Source organism: Helicoverpa armigera, chromosome 21, assembly GCF_030705265.1.
Source record: "Helicoverpa armigera isolate CAAS_96S chromosome 21, ASM3070526v1, whole genome shotgun sequence".
In the NCBI taxonomy this organism is placed as follows: Eukaryota; Metazoa; Arthropoda; class Insecta; order Lepidoptera; family Noctuidae; genus Helicoverpa; species Helicoverpa armigera.
This window is the reverse complement of record NC_087140.1, coordinates 796,053-805,149: the sequence shown is the minus strand read 5'-3', so window position 1 is coordinate 805,149 and position 9,097 is coordinate 796,053.

Below are 9,097 nucleotides of genomic sequence, written 5' to 3'. Positions count from 1 at the left end.
TTGGATTAATACCGGTCGGACCCGGGGCTGCGGGATTGTTCGAAAGAGTTACCTCGGCCCTGATACATGAAGGGCTTAAGAAGGAACATGGTGGGTTTCTATAAGTAAGAGTGTGACACAGATACACCCTGCTAAGTCACAGCGGGAGGAGTCATTTGATAATTGCCCATAAAAAAACATTCGGATATGGCATGACATGTGGTAATGTGCTCAGAAATCAGAAATAATATATACCATTCATCTCCATACTCATTATGAGCCCAACTAAAGGGTTGCAGTTGCAAATAAGTTCACTAGTAGTTTCACTATACTTAATTACTGTGTACTTACTGAAGGGATTATCAATTTATTGCTAAAAGAAGGTTAAAAGACGTTAGCGTTTAACGGACCGATTACGAAAGCAGCTGTCTTTGAAATGGGCCCGCAACAGATCGATCAGCAGATCAAGTAGCTCCAATATTTATACCATGAACACCACATCTCACGATATATTTAATACTAATTAAATTGCCCTGTCTCCAGCTGCTTGTAAACCTCGAAGCTTAGAGCTGTAACCAACCGGAGGCGTGATTGCTCTACTCAAGGAACTAGAGTAACGCTCGTAGGTACTCGCTTGTGTGTCACAGGCAACAGGGGCCTGATTCTCCTAATTTTACTTAAGCGACACACGTTTCACATTCGAATGAGATCTAATCACGACTCGATTACGATTAAAGCGTATGTTGGCTCGCCGCTGCTAACCCACAGCGGGAGGGGTCATTTGATGATTTTTGACGTCGATAAAAAAAGACGTAACCTATAAATACTTGTGCACATCGTCACCGTCTCCAGTTCGTTAAATGCTCTAATCCTCGAAGCAACTGCGTCTTGGAGGAAAATAATCACATTATAACGAAACACACTCTGGAGACACGCTTGCAGGAAATGTTGGGTTAACCACAATCCGTCTTACTTAGCTTCCGAAAAACGTTCGGGTGGGAAATATAACTGGTATAGTACCAGTTATGTGGTAAAGAAAATGTCATGAACTATTCTTGTTTTGTTTAAAAATAGTTAGACGTAAATAAAGAATGGAGAGTGGTGAGATTGAGCAGTTTGCCGGAGATAAAACTTTTATTTATTTATTTATTTATTTAGGATCTCCAACGTAGAATACACAATTACATTTTGTTACCTTTACAACAAGAACCTTTCTGTGTGCTTCTCCAATTATGGGAGATCACAGCATTTGCAGGATGAACTAGATTTCAAACAAGTTTGACATAAATTTACAGAGCAAGAAAAATAATAAATTAAGGTGCATTACAAGACAAAAATGCCAAAGGAAATTTAAAATGAAAAACTAAAATAAAAACAAAATGAAAATAAAAACGTGTGAACAAATAAACACTGCAAGAAGTTATTACTTAATGTTATGTAGTTGTTGCCCATAATATACATTTGTTAGCTCTTTCAATTCTTATCAAGATTATTAATCTCCAAAGAAGAATGGCGAACTTGTATGTAAACTGGGACCCATTGATATAAGATTCGTACATAATTGAAACTTAGTACTACTTGTAGATCTATACAAAACTAACAAAAAAGCAAATGGATAATGAGTTGCAAAAGTTGGAAGAAAAAAGTTATGCAAGGTAGAAGATTATAACCTAAAAATCTCAAAACGAAAAGAATATTTGTGAACTAGGAACTTGGTGACCTGGTTTAAACTATAGATGAACGATGTCTTAAAGATCGCCTTCACTGTTTGTTCAGCGTAGGCATCCGATAAAAGAGTGGGCAGCGCAGACGCCGCGACTACCTACGTTGTGCAGGCGTCGCGTTGTCACGGCATCAGTGTAAGGGTGACAAATCAACATCGAGCTGTGCAGTTGAGCAGTTAAAAAAACAGCACAGTCCAGTGCTGTTTTTTTAACTCGGCCGACTCTAATATTTTAATGAGGATACAAACAAACCATGCTGTGCAGCACTGTGCGAGGCAAGCTCTATTTAGTTGATCAAACATAGCACAGCCTAGCTAAGCTCGATGTTGATTTGTCACCCTTAACTCTTGAGGGTTAATGCATACGCAGCATTAGCCCTGCAGGTGACCGTCGCATGCACCGCGTAACTGCAGTAATGTACAATTGAGCGACTTCTGCGCCGCAGCGGAGAAATCGCACGATTTTATTGTAGTGTCGTTACGTTAGCGCAGCGTGCCGCAACAACGTAGCGCAGGCGTCACGTTGTAGCTCAGCAGCAGTGTGTGTAAAAACATATAGGTGTTAAACTATTACATAAAAACATGTTTACTAAATGAAACAATATACTCCTTATTAAATACATCTTTTATTTACTTTTTATCACAACATAGAAGAAAGAGGACAATGAATTTATTAAGATTGTCCAAGAATGAAGCTGGCGCAGAAACATAGTTCTGGTGTCTGGCATGACCCATGTACCATAATATGCTCATGACATGAGAGACAACACCCTACTGTCCGAGTTCCTACAGGGCAATAGCAGTAATAACCTACTAAACCCATCTCTGCACTTTCTCAATTATCTGAGCATTTTCATCCAATACACGATGTCTTCGTAATCGTGCAATGTAATTGACACAACGCATTTTGCACGGTTAATAAGTCCAAATCACTTGTAAATCGGAATCCAAAGATAAATACGGTAGTCGTTGTGCAGAATAGTCAGTCCAAATAGAAAGTCGTCAAAAAGTAATCCACAAAATCGCATTCAAATCCTAAGTTAGCCGTTGAAAACAAAACCAAACATGGAATGACAGAACACAGCACTGACAGCAGCCTCTAGCCACAAACGTTCCAATTTGCGTTCGCACAAAAAAGGTTAGCAATACAACATGCTGGCGTTGTAATTATTATTCACTAAATGTGTACTTTGCTTATTCATTGTTGCTGTTTCTATTTTATTTTTAAGTAAAAAATACAAGAAAATAATAACTGCCAAACGTAGAACACGTAGAAACGTAGACGTCCACAAGTGTACGGCGATGAATCTACTTAACTATGAAGATAGGAACGTAATCAGTGACACACGATGCGTTCGCAAACTGCATGTTATCTAATTTTTAATAGATTTAGTTTATTTCTAACTTTTAATTCCCATGAGCTAAAAACTCAATATTTTTTATACAATCCTCTATCAAACTTGTTATTTAAATTCATATAGATTTGCGAATGAATGATCTTTAAATCATGTGGGTCCATTTTCGCCATTCTTCTTTACGAAATTACGAAAATTTCCGAAGAAAGTCCGAAAAAATGTATGTATCACTTTTTAATAATAAGGGTAAGTGTGTAGGGGCTAAATACATAAGGGTGTTTACAGGGTAAGTACATAAGGGAGTTTATGAGGAGTGTATATAAGGGAGTATATGGAGAGAGTACATAAGAGAGTATATAAGGACAGTACATAAGGGAGTATATAAGGACAGTATATAACGGAGTATATAAGGACAGTACATAAAGGAGTATATGTCAGTAGGTTAATATTAGACATTCCAAAACTTTAAATATTTTATCGACATACAATTTCACTAGCTTATGCCCGCGTCGCATAGGAACTATACTATTTCGCTCAACTGGTAATAAACCGGCCAAGTGCGAGTCGGACTCGCGCACCGAGGGTTCCGTACAAATCCTGTACAGATACAAAGTGAGTCTCGCGCCAACCGTTCAGTTTAGAACAATCATAGTTATGGTAATTTCGTGAGATTCAAAATAGTTAATATTTTTTATTTTATAATATAACTAAAATAGTAGGCCAGTACCTTGTAAAAGTTATTTTATTAAAGTTATTTATATACAACATTTTATAGTCATCATTCAGAAATTTGATTGAAAATAACTAATTATGTCTTAAAGGTCATTGGGCATATCTGACCCGCTTTGTAAAAAGTGACGGACATGAATCAAAGTAGTTTTAAATCGTGGAGAATGGTATGACGTTTCTTTGAATATAAATATTTTATTAAAATTCCATGGAGACGAATGTCCAGGATCGTTTGAAAAATATAAAAGACAATCAGTTTCAGAGGATTGTACAGGTTGCAATGCTAGTTTTTATTGTTAAAGACTTTTCATAAAGAAGGAAGATGCCAATTCGGATGACCAGGATCTGATGAGAATCTGGAAACCCTGAGAAATCGAGGTCAACTCTTGAATATTGTAGGCACGCATCGAGTCATAACCAGACATGTGAGTGTATTTTTGAGGGTACTGGTAAACGGTGAAGGTTTGGAGCTGATTTGATTATGGAGACCACAGAGAGTCGAGGGAACTCCTGAACGGTATGTTGCAACTACCACGTGCTTGGGCTTATTTTATTCGTATTGGCGAAGACTTTCCACATAGATAGGTTTGACTGCCATTGTGTGATCGATAGCAAAGATCAGATATAGTTATGGGAACTCCTTTACAATTTATAACGTAACCTTGTGTTGGAGCTTATTTTATTTTAGGTGATGAGAATTCAGTACTAACTTGGGTTAAAGCAGCCATTGCAGGAATGGGATCTTTTATTTTTGAGGGATTAATCACCTAACGAGCCCCAGTTTCAGGTTTTTTTCGAAACCGCCTGACGACTTGTAGCTGTCGAATTGTAACAACGACTTCTAGAGAGTAGGATTCGGGGCTGCTGGCTTTACGTTTCTAGAGCCTTGACAAAAGTGTAATTCTGTCCCTTTCTTTGTTTTATAAAGTCGGCTTTATTTTATTTTGTAGCATTTTACACACAAATCCAACTTCAAACATATAAAAAAGCAACAAGAAAACAAAAGCAAGAAAGAAATTAAAAAGATGTTAGGTGCATCGGTCTAGAAGTCGGTGTCTAGAGGATGCATCTATATTTACCACCGAGATCTAGACCGATGCATATAAACAGTTTTCTTGTTGTTTTTAGAAGTTGTTTTATTTTTTGTAAAAAGTTTTTATTTTTAACTTTTGTGAAAAGTTCTCGTCAATACGAATAATACATATAAGCCCAAACACGACGTAACTAAAACATACCGTTAAGGAGTTCTCTCGACTTTCTCACGTCTCCATCATCAGGTAAGCTCTAAACCTTCACTGTTTGATAGTATCACCAGACATACATCTGAGAATCAAGTTTTAATCCTATGCATGCCTACAATTTCTGATAGTTGCCCCCGATTTCTCAGGATTTCCATCATCAGATCCTGACCTGATGACAATGGAAATAAACGGTGAGTATACTCTTTCACTACAAAGAAATGATTTCTCAAATCCGTCAAACGTGGTCGTTTAAATTCCCCATTGAAATGAGGAAAATATTTGATGTTTACACCTGATTTGCTCTAGATTCCCATGGTTCACATTGATACGACTAATGCCATAGTAAATCAGAGCCTTATATCATTATACTGTGCTATATTTCGTTCGTGTCTGCCGTGGGTATGGTTTCCATACTAAGGTGCCCAATGACTTTTGAATGATTTAAAATTTTTCACAGTTTAGAGGCAATTATATTTAAGAAGTGTTTGATATGAATTTCACTTTTTATTCAAAACTTTAATATCTCTACGCGTTCATGTGAAAAAGGGTAGGTAGTAAGTTTATAATCATTAAAAAAATATTTTATGTCATGTAAGCAAAAATAATATTTTAATATTTTATGTAACTTCAAATTTATCATTTTCGCAATTTTTCCTTTATCTGTACTATATAACGTTGCTTCGTGCCGAATTTCAAGTTTCTGAGTTCACGGGAAGTACCTTGTAGGTTTTGATTCCCTAGCGTGTGACGGAAATTCGTCTAGGGTGCCGGTAAAACTGCTGTATCTTTTGATCGCTTTAACTTAGAAGTTTGATTTTTTCATTGCTTAAAGGGACAATAGACCTAGGTATTTGGTATAAATTTCAATTTGGTACCTTTATTCGTTCGTGAGAAATAAGGTAGTAAGTTTCATTTTATTAAAATATTTTTATTAATATTATTTAACTAATAAAAAATGTGATTTTCGCAATTTTTCCTATATTTGCATTATATGACAATGCTTCGTGCCAAATTTCAAGATTCTGAGTTTACGGGAAGTACCCTGTAGGTTTTGATTCCTTTGCGAGTGTCGAAAATTTGTTGAAAATATCGACATAATCGGTTGTATCTTTTGATTGGCTTGGCTTAGAAGTTTGATATTTTCACAGCTTAAAGGGGCAATAGACTCGAGTATTTCATGTGAATTTCAGCTTGATACGTCCACGCGTTCTTAAGATAAAGGGTCTTGACAGACAGACAGACAGACAGACAGACGGACAACAAAGTGATCCTATAAGGGTTCCGTTTTTTCTTTTCGAGGTACGGAACCCTAAAAATCCTCAATTAGACAAACGATCTCTCTCCAGCTTTATAATATTGATCTTTTAACAAATGATAAGTGTGATTGCTCTACAAAAAAAAAAATAACTTCATAAGAAGCCCAAAAGTCATTGTTTATCTTATATTTCCGAAACCACAGACAAAAAGGTAAAGACAAAAGGTAAACTGTAGTAAAGAAACCTTTGCGAGTATTTTTCTTTTATCCCCAAATGACTGAAGTATTGCTTAAGTTAAATACCTTGTACTTACATAAGTTAAAAGCAACTTTCTGGTGTTATCTATACATATAATAAAATGATAGGAAAGTCAAAACTGTACATTGAATATTTTTTTTAAAGAATACTTGGGGGGTGATCCATAATCGATTCTGAACAAAATATGTAGTTTTTAGAATTTTTGTCTGTATGTCTGTTTGTCTGTATGTTTGTCCCGGATAAACTCAAAAAGTACTGCATGGATTTAAATCAAATTTTGCATGACTATTACCTGGAGCCTGGAGGCCGGTTCAACACATAGGCTATATATTCAATAATGTTTCTCCTGCGTCCTGAACCGCACACCTGGATAAAAGCCTATATAATAGCTTGCCTAAATAAATGGGCTACTTAACACTGAAAGAATTTTACAAATCACCGAGTGCCTAGTTCCTCGGATTGGCGCGTTCAAGAAAATACCTATACAAAGTATCCAGTTTTATTATATTAGTAAGGATTACTCCAGCTTTACTATATTAGTGTAAGTATAGATTATTATAGTAAGAATTACATCCTTATTCTCTGTTTTATATACAAAGGTGTATTTGAGTAAAGTAGTCGCGATAAAAGGGCTCGTTCCCACCGAAGCGTTTAGTGTTTCCTCGGCGAACCTCTTAAGGCACTTACGCACTAAGGCTATGTATACACGTAACATGTTTTAGCTTCTAAGTAGTTAGAATGTAATTTCCTATAAAGTGCATATTGCAACAATGTTAAAAGGGGTATGTTATATTGGTTAGTTTTAACGTTAATGTTATTAATATCGAGCAGGTTAAAACTGGACTTGAAAGTCTGAAATCGTCAATCCGCCTTGAGCATGTGTGATGATTAACGCTCTGCAGTGAGATAAGATAAGGCTGGTGATGAAAAGAGGTGAACCTATTGTAATAAGTACCTACACATTTAATACAGTTCATATTACCTTTTATTCCGACTATACTACTTATTTCCTCCGGTTTTAACCGGTCACCTTCAACAGGATTAAAACCGTTGAGGTAAACTATACTTTTTCGTTATTTGCCCAGTTTATCCTTTATTTATGTCAATGCCCTAATTGATTCATCTTTTATTTGTCATAGAGAATAGAAAGTTATAAGATAGGAGGCTAAGAAAAAATATATTGTGCTGTATGCTTATGTCGAAAGTGTGTACAAACCCTTAGATAAGAGTACATGCATAATATATTTATCTGGATTGTAAGCAGCTACTCAACAAGCACTCCTTACTTAGTGAGTTTAGATAAACACTGCTTAAAAATTCTAACATGCGAGGTAGGAACGTAAGCTTTGAGATATCTTAACTCTTAGGACCGAATCATAATTTACACATGTATAGTTACCTGCTAATATTGCAAACCTGTACGTTGTTAGTTTTATTGTTTGTCTGCTTGTTCGGGCTTTTCGCAGAAAATCCTGATCGGTCTTGTAAAAATCTTAAGTGATGGGTGCCTATTTACCTAATCAAAAAAGGCAACGAGTAGTTTTATAGTAAAGTAGTTTTATTTAGCCCATACTTAACGCGAATCAAAATATTTTTGAATACCTAGCTTCCCGCATCCCGTGACCACTTCTCTACGCAAAATGTATCGAGCCTATGACCCTTATTCAATTCAGTCCAGTAGGTTCTGAGCTTAGCGTGTTCAAAATAGTCTATAGATTTCTAAGTTTCAAGCTAGTCAAATAGCTCACTAATTCGTTTAAAACTGACAAATATCGAATGTTACTCATTCGATTGTCGCATAATTTCACAATCGAGTCTTTTTGCTCGCAGACGCTTCCCTACGGATGTTCATTTCATTCGATATGATCGATTCTCGATGTTTCCACTCGATTTCATAGGGAGAAAACCTTTGTGTTTGTGCGTGGAAATGAATCTAAAATGTTGTTGATAAATATGTATTAATGTTGTGTAGCTGTGTGTTTTATTTATTGTTGTTTTTATAGTAGAATATGTTCCACCTGCAGTTTTACACGCGTTCTTATAGTTTCAAGATAAAGCTAAACTGTTAATGATGAAAAGTAACTAAGTAAAGAGATATGTACCTTGGGATCCGTTTATAGTCCATAATACATTATTATGTAAATGCCTGAAACCCTTTTTGACAATAGCCTGGAAAAGCTATTTATTTCACAGATTTTAGTTTCCAAAAAAATAATGAACACTTATCGAGTGAGTCTTTGGCAGTCGCTAAGGGTAGTCCGACAACCAGTCTTACCTAGTGGGTAACTGGGTTGAGGAGGTCAGTCAGACAAGCAGTTGCCCCGTGTAAAACACGCTAGTCAGCTGCATCCTATTAGACTATAAGACGACAGAAAATAATTCAAGAAAACCTGTCTCACAAGCAACGACCAATCAGAATGTAACCTATTCATAAATCTGACGTGCTGTGACGTCACAAATGTGACGTGGAATATAAATGGCGGCCATAAAATACATGTGGGCTTGAGATTACGTTAGGATTGTATGTGGGATATGCCTGTTGAATGTAAGATATTG